Genomic DNA, 19,499 nt, shown 5'->3' on the forward strand with positions numbered 1-19,499 from the left:
ATGTGGATTAGACCAACATCTTTATAGATTCTATGGTACTGTGTTAAGAAGGGATACAACAGAGACATGTCCTGACTAAATTTTAAAACCTAACCTCTTGGTGTCATGGCAACCAAATAGGCTCTGATCTTCAACTAGAAAACAGTGTAGTGAGTTCTGTGGTGTACAGCAATAGCTGCCACGGAATAGGTAGTCAATACTGGGCAATGGTATTTTCACCCATATGTAAATGGCTTTGGGATTAGTGTAACTGGGGGGGGGGGGGGGTCCCAACAATACTCAGGAAATCTTACAATGCTCCAGTTAGTTCCAGTTAAAATGAGGGATATGACATATTATACTGAAACAAAGATTATCTTGCCTCAGCAAAATAGTATTTAGTCATACAGTACAAGAATCATACAGTACAAGACCACAATAATGAAGTACTGAACATGTACTTTTCACATCTGATCACTGATACTGCATATTACAGGTCACAGTTCTTAAATTCAGGCTGGAGAGAGAACGCTTGTCGACAGCGTATTACAATTCACCCATAGGGCTGACAGTGTAAACTCTCAGTGCGCTAAAACTGGAACACGGAAGCTAACGAGGTAAAGATTGCTCACCATTAATTTTGCAATTTACTTGGTTACTAACCGACAGATGCAGAACTGGAACAATGTTGCAAGAAGAACACATGAGGTCAGCAGAAGAGAAGGAAAGATTTTCTAACGCTGGCATCCCCCTCAAAGGGCAAAACATAATCCGGACAGATGTGATACATTTCACGGGGCACAGCCAGTGCAGCCATTTGATGTAGGGGTGATTCAGGTGGGGAGAACAGCATCAGCCTTTGTGCGCTAGCCCCGCGCTGCCCACTGTGCTACACCGAGCGGCTAAACCAGAGCTAACTGTAATCTAATCAACCTTAAAGCTCCCCTTGAATCCAAACAATGTCCATTAGCATTGCTCTCTCATTCCAATGAATGGGGGCTGTTTAAAGGGCATTCCCTTTGCACATTTGCACATTTTTCCAAAAGCAAATTCTTTTCCAAAAAACACTTTTTGTTTTCGTACGGAGGAGACCGTCTGTAAGTTCAGCGATCCCGTAGCATCACGCCCTCATCGCAAACTGTGCAGGAAGGGGACGCTGAGTCTCAGAAGGTGAGCGTGATGCATTAGGATGACTTTACGGCACAGTGTGATTCACACACACACACACACACACACACATTCCCCACTCTGTCCGGTGTGAGCGGACAGGACCGCGCTGTTTCGCTAACGAGGTAAAGAGGCAGGGACACAGGCTGCCGCGGCCCCCGCTTCAACTCGTGAAAGACATTTGTGGGGAGGAATTAAACGGTCGTTTACCGTTTTAAGTAGGGCAAATATTTTCTATCCCCTGGGGTGCACTTCGACACGCATCGGCCACAGAGCCCTGGTTGTTTGTGCGCGTGATTCTCCGCGCCGCTCTCGCACGCCGCGGCGCACGGAAGCTCCCGGCCCGGCGTCGGCGGTTACAGAGGCGGCTCGTACGGCACCGCCGGCGTCTTCCTGTCACGACATCGCCCGAAGGCTCCTGGCACCTTCGTTAGCGCCTGTGCCGTTGTTGTGTGCCGCCGCTGCTACAATAGCCTTTTGAAACTCTACCTGTGCCACTTATTCTTGCTCTACAAAAAAAAACAAAAAAACTCTGATGGGTCATAGAAGAGGGAGTAGGGGAAGCAATTAAGAGTCATAGTCTGAAACTGGCTTCTGAGGTTTCATGCTAAGGCAGTTTGTGTCTACGTCACCTCCCTCATGGTGTCGAGAGGCTGTTTGTGAGACTTTCAAATATTAATAGGCTCAGAAAAGAAATACTCCGATATATCAAGGTAACAACTTTTTAAAAGCAGTTTTTGAAGTACAGCGTTCTCTGAAAATGGTGTATCAATGAAAAGTGGCAGTTTGTTCCACCGCTTGTGGAAAAAAAAGAAACTGAAGAAACCCCCGTCATCAGCTGAAAGAAAAACTGTTTGAAAAATAAGCCAATCTCTCTCAGTATCTAAAGGACAATTTACTAAACTCAACCTATTTGGGAGTGAGACTAAACTCCCACAAACTCATACAACCTCCTAAACCTGCCCAGTGTTCTCCTGCAGACAACTGTGCAAGGAAGAGTACATGGGCACAGATGCCTGGGTTGCAGTATCTTTCTAATGTAAACTCGCACAAAGCTGATTTTAATGCATTCCATTAGTCCGTGGACTCCAGTCCAGTTCATCTTTATGTAGGTTACAGGGAGGCTCACCTTTCAAGAGCACGCTGCAAGCCTCAGTGACGGAGTACCTGACATTTCAATGGCAGCCGGGGCCTGAAATGGCAGGATTAGTTTGAAGAGCTTTTCATCCTACTCTGTGGGCTCCGGGGGAGCGGAAGTCACACGCTGTCCTCTTGACCTTTCTCCACCCAGGACAGCGCCCCCTGCCTGGGCTACCGCCCCCTGCACTCGCGTGAGCTCCGTCCCTCCTGTGCGCTCTAAAGGGAAACCCACCCCCACCTCTGCAGATACGCACCACTCCGTTCCTATTGTTTCCCATTTAAACTTGCAATTATGTCTCCACAGTGCCTTCACCTGAACCTGAGGAACTGGCCGGCAGTTTACCCTGTACATTTGTGAGTAAACATAGTCCTCCTCATGAAACAAAACCAGTGGAAAAGTTCTTACAGAAATAACTTTAGGTGAGTGAAAATTCTAATGGCAGATGGCTTGTGCCAATCTGGTCTAGACATACAGTGTCTCTGAAGTCCCATATTAAGGATTAAATTAGGTGACTCACCAGGGTTTAGAAACCTGGAAGTAAGGCTCTGCCCAACACCGAAGGCTGAAACAAAAAGTAGATTTACAGACTGGAGTGGAGCATCAGCTGAATAAGACACACTGCTAAACGTGAAGATGAATAAAAAGGACCACAACGAGAGCAGATGTACATCCCACAGAAAGGCAAGAGTGGGCATTGAGCAGAAGGGAGAGCAGCGTATACATTTGGCCGCTCCTCATCACCGGGCTGACCCATCGACCGCGCTGAACCTCATCCCCCTCCACCCCACAGCGAGGGAACGAGCGCTCCACCTGAGCCGCGCTCCACCTGAGTCGCGCTCCACCTGAGTCGCGCTCCACCTGAGTCGCGCTCCACCTGAGTCGCGCTCCACCTGAGCCGCGCTCCACCTGAGTCGCGCTCCACCGAGTCAGCGCCCACGCGGGATTCAGAAGCCGCACAGGGCTTGGGATCAGCGTCCGCGCCGAAGCGTTCGGCGCCGCGTACGGGACCCTGACCGGCTCCCGTGCGGTGCAGACCCCCTCCCACCACGCCGGTACGTACCTTCCCGCGTCCCTCTCAGCGGCGTGTGGGGGGGGCGCACCTGCGGGAGAGCCGCGCGGCTCCTGTGAAAGAATCCCTCTCCGCGCGGCGGCTGCCCCCTTCCCTCTCCGCGCCTCGGTCCCCGCTCCGCTCCGCCAAACGGTCCCGTCGGTAACCACTCCGCCGTCACCTGTTGTAGTCTCTCCCCCCCTCCCCCCCTTGTTTTTTTGCCTTTTTTATCAGTCTTTCTCCCGCTCTCTGCGTCCTCCTGCGCTGGCTGGCAGTCGCGGCGAGGCTTCGGAGCGCGCTCAGGCAGAGGCTGCGTTCGTCGAGTTGTTGTACTTTGATTGTGGTTGCCAGGCGATAAGCTTCTCTAACTCTGCACATGGAGGGGAGGACAGGGAGAGGGGAGGGAGGAGGGGAGGCCGGGGGGAAGCAGGGGGCGCTGAATGCTAATTACTGTCACACTTCTCCTCAAGGTGAGATCCGGCTCTCTGATTGCGGGAGGGGGACGGACTTGCGAGAAAAGGATCTGGAAGGTGGGGCGTGCGGGATGGAAGGTGGATTGGGTGAGGACGGGGTTAAAAATCACACCTGCTCTCCCTCAGGCTTTCGCCTTCTCAAAATGTTGTAGGTTTTTCAGCACAGGCACGAGAGTCTCATACTAAAAAAATTAAAATGGCGCGATTCATTTTATATTTACAATATAAAGCATTGAAACATGTATATGATGATGCAAATGGCCATTCAGCTCATATAGTCAGTAATTAATCATAAAGATTCAAATGTTGAAATGATATGTGTTTTTAGGGCCTGCGCATTACTGCGTTTGACTGCGTTTCACTTTCGTAAATGTCCTCATGCGCAGCGTTGCCGCACCTTCAGATAGCCCGCACACAAACAGCACACAACGCTGTCCATTCAGCCGCAGAGGAAATCGCACGATCGCTCACTCAGAGCAGGAAATGAATCCAAACAGTAGAGCTAATTGTGACACCTAGAGAAGCCAGTTTTTTTAATGAGCGTCCCGCAGCAGGCGAAATGATTACTGTTTTCGGGAGAGGAAATTATCTCCGCGCGCACTCGTCAGTTGATCACATTACGTCCCTTATTGGAAATTCACTCCGTTTACCCCCCCCCCCCCCCCCCCTTGCAGCGCTCATTGTGGCTCATTTCAAATACTACAGCAACCTGAAGGCACTTCCTTCAATTAGTCTTTCCTCAAGATGCACTGGCACTTGCCAATAAGCGAAGCCGCTTTGCTGATGCCACGGCTCTCAGGCAAAATGCAAAGCACTAGAAGGGATCCCCACAGCCTTCTGTCTGTGGTATGAGGCAAGTGCAGTTTCGCGTGCCGGGAGGGTAGAGTGGGAAACTCCGCCAGTACAAAGTGCACATAGCAGGCAGGGCCATCGGAGACAGGGTGCGCAGGCTCCTACCGTACGGCGTCTGTGTTTAGCCCCGCCCCGAGTCGAACGCCCCCGCCAGCCTCACCGTCATTCGCGGCTTCAGAAAGCGAAGGCTGCTGGTTCAGAGACGGCCATTTTCATGCAGACCCTGAGCTCAGTCTGAGTGTTTTTGTCCTCTTAAGATTTCTGCAGTGGCACCATCTCTTACCCAAGGACACCCTTTCCCACATCAAGCCCTTGACAGTGAGAGAGTGTCACCATGAAGGGACTGCAGTGAGCAGAATGTATATGCCACTGGAGTGGAGGAATGAATCAGTGTGTACTGGTCACTGACACTAAAGGTATAATCAAGGACTGAAACCAGCCCAGATGGTGTAATTGGGCCATTGGAACAACAGGCCAAAGGAGCTGCTATCAGGGCACATGCAGATACAGCTAAGATAGCTTACATTATTCAGATTTACCTGTGTCTGATGTGTACTACCACCAGTGATGAGAACAGCATGCACTGACGACCAGCAGAGCCCAGACCAACAGATGCAGCAGCTTTCAGCAGGCATTCTAAAAGACCAGACCAACAGAGCCCAGAATAACAGATGCAGCAGCTTTCAGCAGGCATTATAAAAGACCAGACCAGCAGAGCCCAGACCAACCCAGACACTGCTCTCTACCCAACCTAGACCAGAGTCAGGTACCTACCTCCAACAGCCCAGACAGGCAGAGCCCATTTCAAAGTCAGGTGCCTTCCTTACAAAAAAAAGGCATCATTAAACGATCTAAATAGGTCTTCAGATGGAACTTATTCTGATGTGTGAGGACGATGTGAAGCACCTAATGTGCGAAGAGTAAGCCAGAGTCTGGAGTAAACCAGACAGCACTGAAGCCAGACTCACAATAACTGTTCCTCTGATACGACATGGTCACGTTACCTTTCTTCTGCTTCGCTTTGCAAACAAACAAGATTCAAATGTCAACCTCGTTTTTGTTTTCCTTGAATTAAGTGGCCACACCCATGCAGTCTACCCCACAGCTTGAGGCGCTTCCAGCAATTCGTCTTCTCCGCTGCACCTCGTTTGTCCACAGTTTGGCTCAGCAATAAAGGTGGGATTCAGATTTGCTAGAGAGACTCTCCAGAGTAGGCTGTAAAAAGCAACGGCATAATCCACTAATGTGGGTGAGGGTTCTTCTCCCTTCTCTATTTTTCACTGTCTGCGCCATATCTCTGACAGTGGGGGCTTAGATTAAAGCGAATGCCATGAGAGGATCTAAAAGATGAACGCTGCTTGCGTTATTTATTGCCCTGTAGTCTGTCATGTTCTTCATCGCCTGATTTACTTGTTGAAAAGCATAAAGGGATGTGTCAGGCACAGCTAATGCTCGCAGACAGATGAGGTTATTGTTTCTTGTCGTCGCTGAAAAACCTCAGCTCCTCCTGTCAGAAGGGACAATCTGTTTTCCCTCTCTCTTTCCACACCGGCTCAGAGCGAAGTTCCCATAGGCCCGGAATCTCTTCAGGAATACACGGTTCACCGGGATTCAGAAAGAGAGCCTTCAGCAGGTGGTAGCCGCATGAAGATGGGAGTGAGGACACCGGTATTACACAGGGCCCTGTGGCACAAGGGGCACTTATTTTGCCCCGGGGTGGGCGGGCACTGGCGAGAGGGGAGCCACGTCTAAGGGACTGGTGTCGGGCGTTAGCGCCGGGGCTACTGAGAGGCCAGCGGCAGACCGCGCGCGGCTGGCATTCCCGGCTGTACGCCGCTGAGCTCCCGACAGCCTGAGAGACGTGAGCGTCAGGATTATCGCAATACCTCCACAGCGCTCCGCAACCCCAGGCTGCACCGCTGCCCCAGCCGGGCCCTTATTACCACATGGGCTACGCTCTACCTGGTGGGCCGTAGCTGCTCCCGTTAACACTGTGACGCTCAGACCTCACGGACTCGTCTCCACTCGGCCGTCATGGCGACATGTTCATTTTTAACACCCCAGGTAAGTGGCCCTTACCACAGAGGCAAAATGTGCACCATGGGAACAGTGAAGACCTTATTCAAGGGGACACCATCTATGGAACATACTGCTGGTATGTGTAGTTCAATCTAAACAAATTACTGAGATTATCCCCACAAAAGCTCAACCACAGAGAGGAGAACACGGAGGAAACAGCTGACACGCCTCACCCTTTACAAGAGGAAGTACGATGACTCACATGGCATGGCCTTCTACTCTCTATGCCTCAGCCCCTTACAGGAAACAGCCCCCGGAGGAAAGGGAAATTCAGAAATTGTGACACGACCTCCAGTTATGTGAAAAAAATAGGATATAAGCCCTATTCACACCTCATCCATGTCTGATCTCACTGCTGGACTGAAGAGGAGGGACGAATCCTGAGCTCGTCACAGTGATGCCTGCGCTGGTGCTGGAGGTTATTAATCATGTTTCTTTCAAACAAGCTGTTGCAATCTTCGAGACACAGAACTGAAATTTTCAGAGTATAATCTTGATCAATTCCTCCAACTATCAACAAGAAACGTAGGACCTTTAGAGGTACACTTCTAGGAGAGAATTATGGAAGAATAAATTATCTAAGGGGAGAAATAAATAAGTCAGCAAGTAGCTGGAGGCATTTAAGATATCCGGAACATGCTGGGGAGTTCTGCCCCTGAGTGTGCAGGAGAAGTCAAACCTGCTGGTATTACCACGGCAACTGCCGCTCAGCCAATAGACTGCCTGTGTCTCCCCTGTTGAATGTGTCCAGGAAGCCAGAGCTCCAGGCCCCCCCTGCTGTGATGCTGGGAAGGTGGGCCACTGCAGGAGTCTGATCTGAGCACCTGTCAATCAGGAGGGGAAGCAGACGAACAGGCAGAGCCAGCGCACGCATACACACACACACACACACACACACACACGCCAGTGCACCACAAACACCCCTGCCCACACATACACCCACATGCACACACATACACACACACACACACACACACACACACACACACACCAGTGCACCACAAACACCCCTGCCCACACATACACCCACACACAGACACACGCACACACACGCACACGTACACACTCACATACAGAAACACACACACACATACTGTATACGCCAATGCACTAGAAACGCCCACACACAACACCCAATTCCAGATTCATTTGTTCTTTGCCCAATCAATGCAGAGTTCCAGCTGGATACACTTGACTTGATTAAGCATGCACTCCCTAACAGACATCAGTCTTGCAAACCTGCATTTGAAAGCAATCACAAAATGAATCCCTTTGGGTTTCCGTAAAGAGTAGCAACAGTGCTGAACAACCTGTTCAATGCAATACTGCATTAAAGAAAAACAAACTCAGACAAAAAAAGCCAGCGAGAGACACGCAGAAACAGGCATTCACTGCACTGTTAAATTACAATGAGCATTGCTAACGGTCTTTCTAAGTTCAACCAGTCAATCAATCAAACTTTATTTATAAAGCACATTTCCGACAGCAGGTGTAACTAAATATGCTGTACATAAAAAGACAGAAATGGAAGGCTAGTGAAGGTTTATTTGCAGAATCTGCCTGGTTTCACCCATACGGTTAGTGCCATTGTTAATCCCACAGACAAACAACAACACTGAACCTCAGTCCTGCTTACATCACTTTCCAGCATCCCTTGTTTAAGTCTTTAAAAATTGCTATCAATAATGCACCAAACATACATATGGTAAAAATGACTACAAGGCTCCTCATGAGGAAAAGCAGAAGGGCAGTTCTCCCACGCTACAGCGCTCCTGGCCATACTACCACCTGACCTGCCGGCAGCCATTCCACATCGACAGACGCCCTCCCAGAGGAAGCCGTCGTATTTCTACCCCACTTTGCCGCTCCGGCTATCAGCCAGCCAGCAGCTCTGAGCTTATAAACGCACACAAATGCATTATTTAAAACGCTGTTGAACCCAATCAAACAGAAACCATGAGTGAAAATGGCACCACACACGCATAAGAAACTGGCAGAGAATAGATGCATGAAATATGCATCGCTGGGTCTAAAACCAGTCGAGATATTTCTATTTTTCAAAAAAAATGTATTTGTAGAAAGCTTTTCACAGACGTTTTACAGAAAAACATGAAATAGGAAAATTGGACAAGACTTGACTGTGAAACCCCCCAAAACAAACAAGTGAGGTAAAAAAAAAAAAAGACTCCCAGGTGGGAAGAAGAAACACTTAAAACAGTGGCAAGAAAAAACTCCTCAGTGGGAAGACATCTTGGGAGAAGCCCAAGTATAGAGGGGGAGCCCATCCTCCCCTGGCCAGCCTGGCATCACTTATCTCTCACGCAGGAGGTTCTATGTAAGAGGGATAAGCGGCTTAACTTTGATGGTCCTTATCAAAAGAGGCGGCATCTCCTAAAGCATTCCCATTTGGAAAGCCTTGTTTATATGGGTCCCTACTGTTCACCAAAGAAATGCTCTGTTACAAATGGAACGTTTCTTCTTTTCAATAAAAGCTGGTGAATTTATCAATCGGCTCATGAATTGGTGAAAAGCGCTTTTACTCTGACAGTCTGTTCAGTCTAGTGGTAAATTTGCATGAACTTGTTTGTTGGCAACAAAAAAAAAAAAAAACCTTGGCAAGACTGACAGCTTTACACATGTAAAAGTTTTTTTCCCCTACCTTCATGTATTGTCAACTTTAGCCCTTGATTTTTAACTGGTAAAATGGGCTATGAAATGGGCGGCACGATACATATGAATAATAAAATTCAGTGTGTAGACCCTTTTTATCGCCTATTCAGAGCAACTGTACATGGGCCCAATTTATGTTGGGATCAAAGCCTTTACAAGCCCACAGAACTGTTTATTTTTGCCCTCAGACAATGCAAAAAGGGGTTTCCAGCCAAGAAGAGACAGATGAGCCAAAGACCAGGGTTTAGGCCAAAGGATGGAAAGATCTTGAGTCAAAACTGCTGCGCCTTTTATGAAACTGAAACATTTTTGCCAGATTTCTAAGCACAGGCAAATGCTGAGGGAATACAAGCACAGGCCACGATAGGGACTCATTCTGATTTTTTTGTTTTCCTTTCCGAGCGTTAAAGCATTCTTCCAAAGCGTTTGGAAAGCCCAGACTTAAGCAGTCGATATCGTAGACAAATAGAGGGTGTCGGGGGGACGAGCAGCCGCGGGGGCTCAAAGGGGAGTAGCGGTTTCAAACAAACCAATTATGCAAATATTCTCAACCGTCGCTCCAACAGAATGAAGCTTTTTCTCAGGGGGCTGGACAGAGTTTGAGTGGGTGTGTCCTTTTTCTTTTCTTTTTTTTTTTTTACAATGTCATTAATTGGATAGGTTCCGCCTTCCCAAAGCCTGCGGTTTTCAGAGAAGGGGACTAAAATATTACCCATAAATCACCCCAGCGGAGCCACCAAGAATCTGGTTAATGGAGCTGGAAGACGTGCTGTCATCGCGGCGATGACGTCATGCCGGAGTGAGGGCCTGCCAACGTGCGGCGGTGGGACAGATGAGGAGGGGAGGAGCGTGCGTCTCTGTGGCCATGACTGTGTGTGTGTGTGTGTGTGTGTGTGTGCGTGCGTGCGTGGGTGCGCATGTGGTATGTGTGTTCGGTGGTTTGTGCTGGTTGACTACAGGCAAATTTCCACATACTGTAAAATTTCTAAATGGCTTGAGCCATTAGTGTGAGGCTGAAAAGCACAGCACATTCTTTCCAGGCTTCCACACCAAGACCGAAAGTTATGACTTTAATTACCGTGTTTAAAGAACATGAAAGGAGTACGATAACCATACTCAATAGAATAAAATTGTAATAATACAAATATGAAAATCACAATCACAATATTTATATAGCATTGATCATATTGAGCAGAGGTGCTCCGCCCCCCCCTACCCCCCACCCCCCACCCCATGCTGGAAGGTGTGGCTCTTATCTGTCTGTGTGGTGTACAAACCCACACGCTCTCCATCCACAAACAAGGGTACTGTCTATTTATTTTCCCTCGTTAGCTTTAAATTGGCCAGCAAAGCATTCTCGTCAGACCTGCTTTTAATCACAGTAGACTTCGCGCTGCCGCGGCTTTGAAGTCACCACGCGCCTCCGTCAGGCTCCCGGGCCCTAGAAGGCGGCGTGTCGCGGTGCCGCCCATTAATCCGCCATTTCGCTCTCCATCATCAAAGCCTGGCGCAATGGCAGGGCTCACCCTTAAACATGAGCAGACTTAATGATGTGTTAAATATCATCTTTAAAACGTTGCCCAGATCACACGACGCACATAGTGCGGCATTCATTTTCACTGGACACGAACCGGGCCTACAAGTGCCAGAAGCAAACTCGCATACTGTAGTTCTAGAAAGCAAACCTCTGCTGAATTTTATTAACGGTAAAGCCGACAATAAGACGTCTGAACAGAAAATACTGAGTTAGACGCCCAGAAATACGCTTCAACTCAGTGATACTAAAAAACTCAGTACATATAACATAGCTTACATTAAAGTGTACTGAGTTTAGCTAGCTTAGGTTTGAACTCAGACAATAGCTAAAGGCCAGCTGTGAATGCTGTTTGGCTAATGATGAGGCTCCATGGCATGTGTTCTTTCGATCAGCATCATGTTGTTTGTGCAGAAAATGGCACTTGACTGCAGTGAAGTTCTGGAAAGGTGCAGGGGCACAGAGGGGCAGTCAGGCAGGGTGTCTCCTCGCCGGAACGGGGGAAACCAGGGCGGGAGCGCAGAGCCTCCGCCAAGCCCCGCCGCACACACCTGGGCCAGCTGAGCCGGAGCCAGGCCACACCGCGACACCCCCAATAAAACAGGTCGACCCCCCCCCCGCCCCACGCGCGCAGACACACGCGCTCACACCAGGCGCACCGACCCCTGCGGTGAGTCACGTGACGCGGCGGAGGAAGGGACAACGGGCCGCGGAGGAAGCAAACATGGTTAAGGCGCCGGGCGGCTACGCGGCGTTCATAATCCCCCCCCCCACCGCGCCCCCACCGCCCCCGTCCACTGCGAGACAGAGCAAACCTCACATTGGCTCCCGGTTCCCGGGTCGGGACTGGGGGCGGGCGGCGGCGGTCGGGGGGGAGTAGGGGGGACGTGTGGGGTGGCGGGAGGCTCGTTCACTATGCTGGATGGGATGTATGAAAACAGGATGTGGTGGAATGTTTCCGCGAAACGGTCCCCGATCCGCATATCTTCCAATATTACCGCGCTGGATGAGTCCTCCGGGGTGGGGGCTCGTGTGGGTGGGGGGGGGGGGGGTAGAGGGGTGGCGTAGACACAGCAGAGACAGTCTTCAGGAAGAGGCTAACAGGAACAGAGACATGCCAGTAACAAGCCCTGGGTGACATCATCGCAGTAATCGGAGGAGTTTCCAGATCTGCTCTTAATTTCTTTCCGTAAAACAAATAATTGCACCGCTGGGGCTCGCTGGAGACGGCCTTTCTGAAAAAAAAACCCCATCCCGCTAAGGACAAATATCTACCGCTATTTATCCTGCCCGCTGACTGGGCTCAATCTCTTGCTGAAGGAGCAGGCGTTCCAGGGAGAAACGTTCACATTTCAGGGACAGCAGATATTACCAGATAATAACACCGCATTACGAGCCGGGATCATGAGGCTCTCGAAAAAGCAATAAAGCAAGCGGTGGGGAAAATTGAAACTAGACAAAAACAAGAGAGGACTGAGACAGCAAGCTTTGCTTTCTCTAAACATCTCAAATTGAGCTGTTGTCTCTGAATGCCTTTAAGTGTGAGGTTCTTGAGATGTCTGTAATGAAAATCCTATTATTTGACTGCGGAAAGACTGAGATTTGCTTTTCTCTGAAAAAGACAACATTCTCGGTTAAAAGAATCTGATACTAATGACGCAGAGGCACACACACGTATACACACATACGTATGCACACATAAAAATACACAAAAACACATATGGGCATGCAATGCATTTGCACACATATCCAAACCCATATATACACACACACACCAATGCACACAGACTTACACGGGCATACCCAATAACATTTTACTAAGCAGTAAGTCCAGGCTGCTCGGCGCTCTCTGATTGCACCGCTACAGAGCTCGGCAGTCAGGGTGGTCCGCCAATCTGCGCTGAAGCCGCGAAGTCGAGCACAAAGCGTGCTCTCGAGACAGCTACACGCCACACTCCACAGCTGAGCACTTAGACCACAGCAGCAGCAGCAGCAGCAGCAGCAGCGAGGCCCTGACCGGGAAAAGCAGGGGCAATGTTCACGTCCCCAACAGCCGTTGGGCTTAATTGCCCCGCAGATTTCCGCACTTTCTGCACTTGCACCTGCGTCGGAACGCGCCTGAAAAAGTACAGGAGATAACCGGAGACTCTGGAAAGTTCCACCGTGAGTATTCAAAGGCTCGTGCTAGACATTTTTTCACAATCAGCAGCCCCGTCAGAACGCCCTCTGTAGAACAAAGGGAGCGCGGGCGTTCTGGGAGTACGCCTCAGGTGCTCTGTCAGTCAGGCCCCGTGTGTAAACACCGCCACGCGAGCCCGGCCGCTGGCTCCGCGCGCCGCCGCCGCCGCCTGGCTGCGCGGCTATCTGGAGCGCCCCAGACAGCGCGGCCCGCGGCACATCAAACGCACGCTAATTAGCAAGGTTAACAGAGCCGAAACACAATCTCTCCCAGCCCCGACCCTCACCACTACAAAGACCTGGCTGCCTGATTACTTGCAGGATTTTGTGGGGAAATATTTTAAAAGACCCTCTCTCCCCCTTTGCCCCCACCCCCCCACCCAAAAAAAAAAAGAAATGCCTTTGATAATATGTACAGTAATGAAGAAAAGCACCTCTGCAGGAAAAATAACTGCCAGGCTGAGAAGGCAGCCAGATTCGTGTCAAAAGAAATACACTCAGGACACAAATGTTCAGAATAACACACACTTTCTGAGGGCTGGAGGATATGACAAGGAACAGACTTGCGAGGACCTCTCTAACAGTGGGCACTGTGCTGTGCGGACACTTCTGACTGATGGACCCAGCGGGGGTTCACAAGGTTCAAACGAACCCCCCGCAGACTTGCAAGCAATTTGCAACATATTGCCATTCACAATCTACATAGTGCGAACCCTCACCCACATTTCAAATCCTAGATCTGCCCGTGCGTCTGAGATATGGAGATGGCCTGATCACAGAAGACATTAGGAGCCATCTTGGTAGAGGTATAATTGGACCATGGATGATGGCAGGGCTTTGGAGAAAAGAGAATCAAGCCTGTGATGCAAGGAGTACAGTAAGCCCCCATTCTCTCCATACCTTACCATGTTAAAATCATAAGGACTTTAAGTTGAGTTTGGGAGGGCTGATAGGACAAATCCCGTTGGATAGATGAGAGGTCAGAACCGAGAACAGGCTGAAAAAAACAGGACGTTTTTATGGAATGAGATCTTGGTTTTATCTGCATCATCCCCATCCAGTTAAAGGAGGTTAACATGCATAAATTGTCAATTTTTCATCTGTATTTTGAGGAAGAGATGAATCCACAGAGGACAAAGCAATTTACACTGGGTAAAGAGCATAGATTATTCCAATCCATAATAGCCCACCTGCAAATTATCCCAGCAACCTTCTATTTACAAGTCAATTCCTGAATCTCTTCTCCACAATTACCGAATCAACAGAGATCTGAGGGAACACAGCATGAAACAAAAAGTATCGCTGGGTAAGTTTCATATTTGTGTTTGTCCCTGTTAGCCAAAGACGATTCCATGATCACATGCCATAACAGCCGAATTAAACTAATGTTGGCTCAATTATGGGTAAAACTATCTGTTTTCTTTCGTACCACGTCTGCCGTGATAGCAAATTAAAACTAAAGGCTACACAGATTTGGAGGTCCATTTCCACGCTTGTTGTTGAATCGAAGTGATTTATCTGGACAATTAGCGGTGTGTTATTCTTGGAGAAAGATCAGATAAGGGCGCTAGGTGAGGGGAAATGGATCTAAAATGTTTTTTTGACGGGGGGCGCAGTTCACTCGCAGCGCGAAACGCGGAGCGGCAGGAAACCAGGAGGCCTCGGCGTCCACCAGAAGCCCCGGCACGCAAACACGAAAAGCGGCGCGAGGGTTTTCCCACAGTAATAACGCGCTGTAATTGCCCGTAATCTGCAGACGTTGGGGCGGCGATCGGACCGCGTTCTTCGTGCGCAATCAGAGGGCCGGCCCGACTGAGAGGAGGCATCGGGGAAGCTCGTAACTGTAATAGGCCCGAAAAGGATTCGGCGCCCTCATTCTGGAACACTTCCCCCAGGTTCCTCCTCAGGCCCAAGTGTATTTTGGACAGGAAACAATCAGAGGGAATAAAATAATCCATGTGTGGATCTGTCTTTTTTTTTTTGTTTGAAAGAGGCTCTCTGGCGGTGTGTACGTTAATGGTCGAGTGGGTTCCTGGAGACTAAACAAGCCCTTAAGTGTGGCTTCGCATTCATCGAACGGCACATCAATCTAGATCTGACATTTACCATACAAGCTCTGCACAGCTCTCCTGACGTGCAACATGCAAAGAGATGTCTTAAAATAGGCTGTAAAATACTGTATTTGTTTATTTTTTTAAGTGGTGTTGTAGCCATGAGAAGCCTGAAGGACTAAGACATCCAACAAGACGCAAAGAGTCACAGGCTGGTGAGAGCCAGTGGTAGCTGCTCTGAATGCAAAAACAATATGATCCACCATACCACAGGGAACATCTTCAAATGCATTCACAATCACAAGACGACTTCTGGCAGATCAAAACAAAGAATGTATTGTTATTACGGGGAAAAAAAGCAGTACAGTTATGAATTTTCATAATTATAATTTTCATAACAACATTGAGGGGAAGCAAGAATTGGCACTGGATTTGACATACCAGCAGCAGCCAAAGCTTCTCTGTGAAAAATGGGAGTCCTTGGGGGAAAACAGGCCGATCTCAATCTACAGAACACAGCTCAGGCAGACTCTTTCCTTGTTTTTCAAGTCTTGAACCGTTTTCTCTTTGTTTCTGTTTTGTTTTGCTTTAATGGCTGGCTGGTTTTCCTCCACCAGGATGTCTGTAGCTGGCGTGCTCGCTTTTAGCCACTAGGGTCGGAGGCGCCATTGTATGTTTGCGAGTTGTTTATGAGGAACTCTGATTCACCAAAGGAGGTTTGGCGTGCTGTTACAATGTTTTTTTTTTTCTTCTCTTTTTTTAAATTATGAATGAATCTGGAGCCCCCTCCTCTTACAAAAGCCCCCTCCCCTCTTTTCTCTGGGGTGTCTACAGGGCTGGCCAGTGCTAGGAGACGAACTTCATTCTTGTGGCCAGGCAACATTTACCCTGATTGCTGCCCGGCGTCTCAGGATGAAATGCTCCTGCCCCCCCCCCCAGCCTGGGTTTCCTATGCTCTTCCACATTATTTATTTATTTTTATGTTTTGTGGCTCCGCATTCTGGACCAAAAATAAAACCATGCCTTTTTTTTCAAGCATTTAAAAAATAGTGTGGTTTTGGGGTGGAAAGAAAAAAAAATAGGTGGGTTTTCGAACGAGACTAAAATGGCAGCCAACTGAGTCATGTCACAGACTGTGCCAGCAATGTGAGCGCAAGACCACCTCAAGCTGTTCAGACCACGATCACAGGCTTGACTTGTACACGCAGACACTGCTGAACTACATGAATGCGATGCACACTGTTTCAATGAATGGAAGAGTTCCCATGACTTTATGTCCACGTTAGATCCTTCACAGTGGTTCTGCGACCGTCTTGGCTTCCACTGTTCTGTGTTGGCAGTTAAAAGTGCGACGGGGATTCTTAACAGAAAGGGACTCTGCTGGAGTGATTTATGTCATTTTGTTTTTATCATTCTTCATAACTCTAACTCTTGTCAAAGTTATCTGTCACTTTCGTGGACGTATCTTCAAGGTGCTGGCATCAGGCACATCATTAGTATTGTTACATTAGGACATGACAATCACTGTCTTTCAGAGGAACTGCTTTTTCTCTGTAAAATGTCAAAATTTGCTGAGAGCCCAGATCCTGTGGGCAACAATGAAAGCTACATTTGGGTCCACTAGCTTCAATCAGTCATTGACCATCAGCCTTATCTACAGATATGAAATCCGAAATGACTCTCAATTCCTGATGCTTATTCTCTGACACAGAGGCTGGAAAACATAGTTAACTTTTCTGAGACAGGCGTCCTGAAATATGATTTGCGGCAACAGAATTTAGACAGTGAAATTTGGTTGGCTTGGGCAGTTTTTTTATTTAATGCACCACCCCCCACCCCCACCCATCCCCTTCTTCTGTCCTCATCTCCCACACTTGGCATAACTGTGACATCGGTGGTTAACAATAATGTTTTGCCTTGCTAGTATGCAGATTTCAGAATAGGTTTTCAAAACTACTGTTGCACGGGGTTGCAGTATTCATTGCAAACCTAAATGAAGCCATTGTGATGCCTTTGGTTGCAAACTGTCCTTTCAAATTTAAATTTTGCCAATGGGATGGGAAAAGCTAACTATCAAGCAAGCCTGACCTACGGTATGCAGTTTGTTATTGAAGAATTATCCATTAAAACACGACCATTTTGCTTATATGCCATTTTTTTTCAATGAAGTGAAATGTCTGAAAGGATGTGTTAGCTGCATGAGCGGATGTAGAGTATTAGATATTGCTAATGGACCATCATACATTGTTTATTAAATCACTGGAAATGTTAGGGTCTAATGAAAAGGCTAATGGAGAAAAGTCTTGCAGACTGGCGTTTCGCCAGTAAGCACACACCGGAAAGTCTTACGGAACGGTTGATTCAATGATTAGCTAGCATTCTCAAGTTCTAGCTAGCTAAGTAATCCTATTTAGGGCAAAACATTGTTATGGAAGCTGGATAGTTATGAGTCTCACAAGTGTGGCTAGTGTATATTATTGACCAAAAGCACCACCAGAGGTTTCTGGCTTGGAATCACCACAAACAATTTGAATCCTGCCTACACAAGGTTGTGATCCACCAGGAATAGCAACTGAATGACCAGTGGTTTATGGAATACATCGGCACAGCCAGCGAGGTTACGGCAGACGGGACAGAGAGGTTTGTCAGGCTCATATTATGTCAGCCAAATATTATGACAAGTGACATATCTGAAACCAACTAAAAACACATTTCATGAACTGTAACACAGCAGCAACAAAATAATAAATAAAAGCCGGCAGGAACAACATTTATCATCTGGACTCAAAACTGTTTCCATGACGGACTAAAAACTTCAACGGTTGTTTGGACTTCTCGTTATTTACACACAGGCAAAATGACATGTGTGTTATGGAGGTGGAAAGGTTCAAAAGTTCAGAAAGGGGGATTGATGTCGGGAGTTTTGATTTCTGGTGTCTGTCAGGCCTGGAGCGCGGAGGTTGAGGAGAGAGAGGAGCGTGGTGCCTCCTCTGCTCTCACCCACCCTTTCCCACGGTGTTCGGTTTGTTTACTTGCAGGTGTCAGTGTCAAGCGGTGCCCCCCATCCCGACTCCTTCGGCGGAGACTGACCCCAGGGCCCTTCCATTTTAAGAAACCACCGAGAAGATGGAAAAAGATCGATGTCACAATATGCTCTCTGCCTCTCTGTTAATTCCTCATTATTTCTCTTCCCCGTACTCCCTCAGATCAATCTGTCCCTCTCCCTCCCACTCTCTCTAACCCACCCTCTCTCTCTCTGGTTGTTTTTCGCTCTCTCTCTCATTGTCCATCTCTCCCTCTATCTCTCTCTCTTTCTCTCTCTCTCTCTCTCTCTCTCTCCCCCTCTCTCTTCTCTGCTTCTCTCTCTCGCTCTCTCTCTGCTGGAGCTGTGACTGTGACCTTCTCACAGTCTGCATTTCCCCATCTAATCGCTTCTCCAGTCTGCCGTCTCTCTGCGTCACCGCTGGTAGCTGATACCCAGGATGTAAACCTGCCCCCTGCTGACTCCACAACGCCTCAACCCTCACCCCCCCCCCGCCCCCAGCCCCCCGCAGCCTGACAGGCTGTGCCCTGTTCCTCTTCCAACGCGTTAATTTACAGTGTTTGTGTGTCCTGGGATATCCGTGAAAGGCTAACAATCCTGGGCATGTGGAACATCGTAGATATGCCGGACGACTTTCGCCCCGGCGTCTATGTTATTGCCCCCACTATTTAGCACGGCGTCCTAATCCCCCCCGAGCTGGTCTCGCTCTCTCCAGCGGTGTTTCCCCTGACCTGCCTCAGCTGTGCGTGAGCCGCTCGTCTGACACACAATATGGCTAGTCTGACGCCTGCTTTGCAACCAATTGCTTCTCGCTCACTGCTTTGGGTACCTTTATCTAAAGTTCGATTTGTACAGCAATGCGCTAAACAATTTGCCAGATTTATTTTTCAAGAACTCGTGAAGGAGAAGGAAGAAGTCCAATTGCTCCTGCTTTCATTGTTCATGTTCTGGAGACATCACACGAAAAAAAGGGCACAGCGAATAATGCTTATTACAGTGAATAATACAGCCGTGCACAAAAGGCAAGTGTTTGTGGCTTTCTAGCACAGGGCTTACCTTATGACTCACATGTAAACTTGACCGTGCTACTTGGTTCTGATTAAGTCACATGCAGCATGTAACAATACAGGTTATGCAATAAAGATGTAACAGCAGTGTCAACAGCCGTTAGCAGCAATTAACATTTCACAGAGGAACAGGCTAATGTGATGCCAGTCACCTTGTATTAACTGATACAAGAAAAGATTTATCCTTATTATAAGCAAAGACATACTGTATAATACA

General features: G+C 48.4%; 1 protein-coding gene across 1 annotated transcript in view; it reads right to left on the reverse strand.

Moving 5' to 3' along the window:
- ankfn1b (ankyrin repeat and fibronectin type III domain containing 1b) overlaps window positions 1-19,499 on the reverse strand; it is a 142,535-nt gene that overhangs the window by 59,369 nt on the left and 63,667 nt on the right. The gene's annotated exons all lie outside the window — the stretch shown is intronic.

Source organism: Anguilla rostrata, chromosome 2, assembly GCF_018555375.3.
Source record: "Anguilla rostrata isolate EN2019 chromosome 2, ASM1855537v3, whole genome shotgun sequence".
Taxonomy (NCBI): domain Eukaryota; kingdom Metazoa; phylum Chordata; class Actinopteri; order Anguilliformes; family Anguillidae; genus Anguilla; species Anguilla rostrata.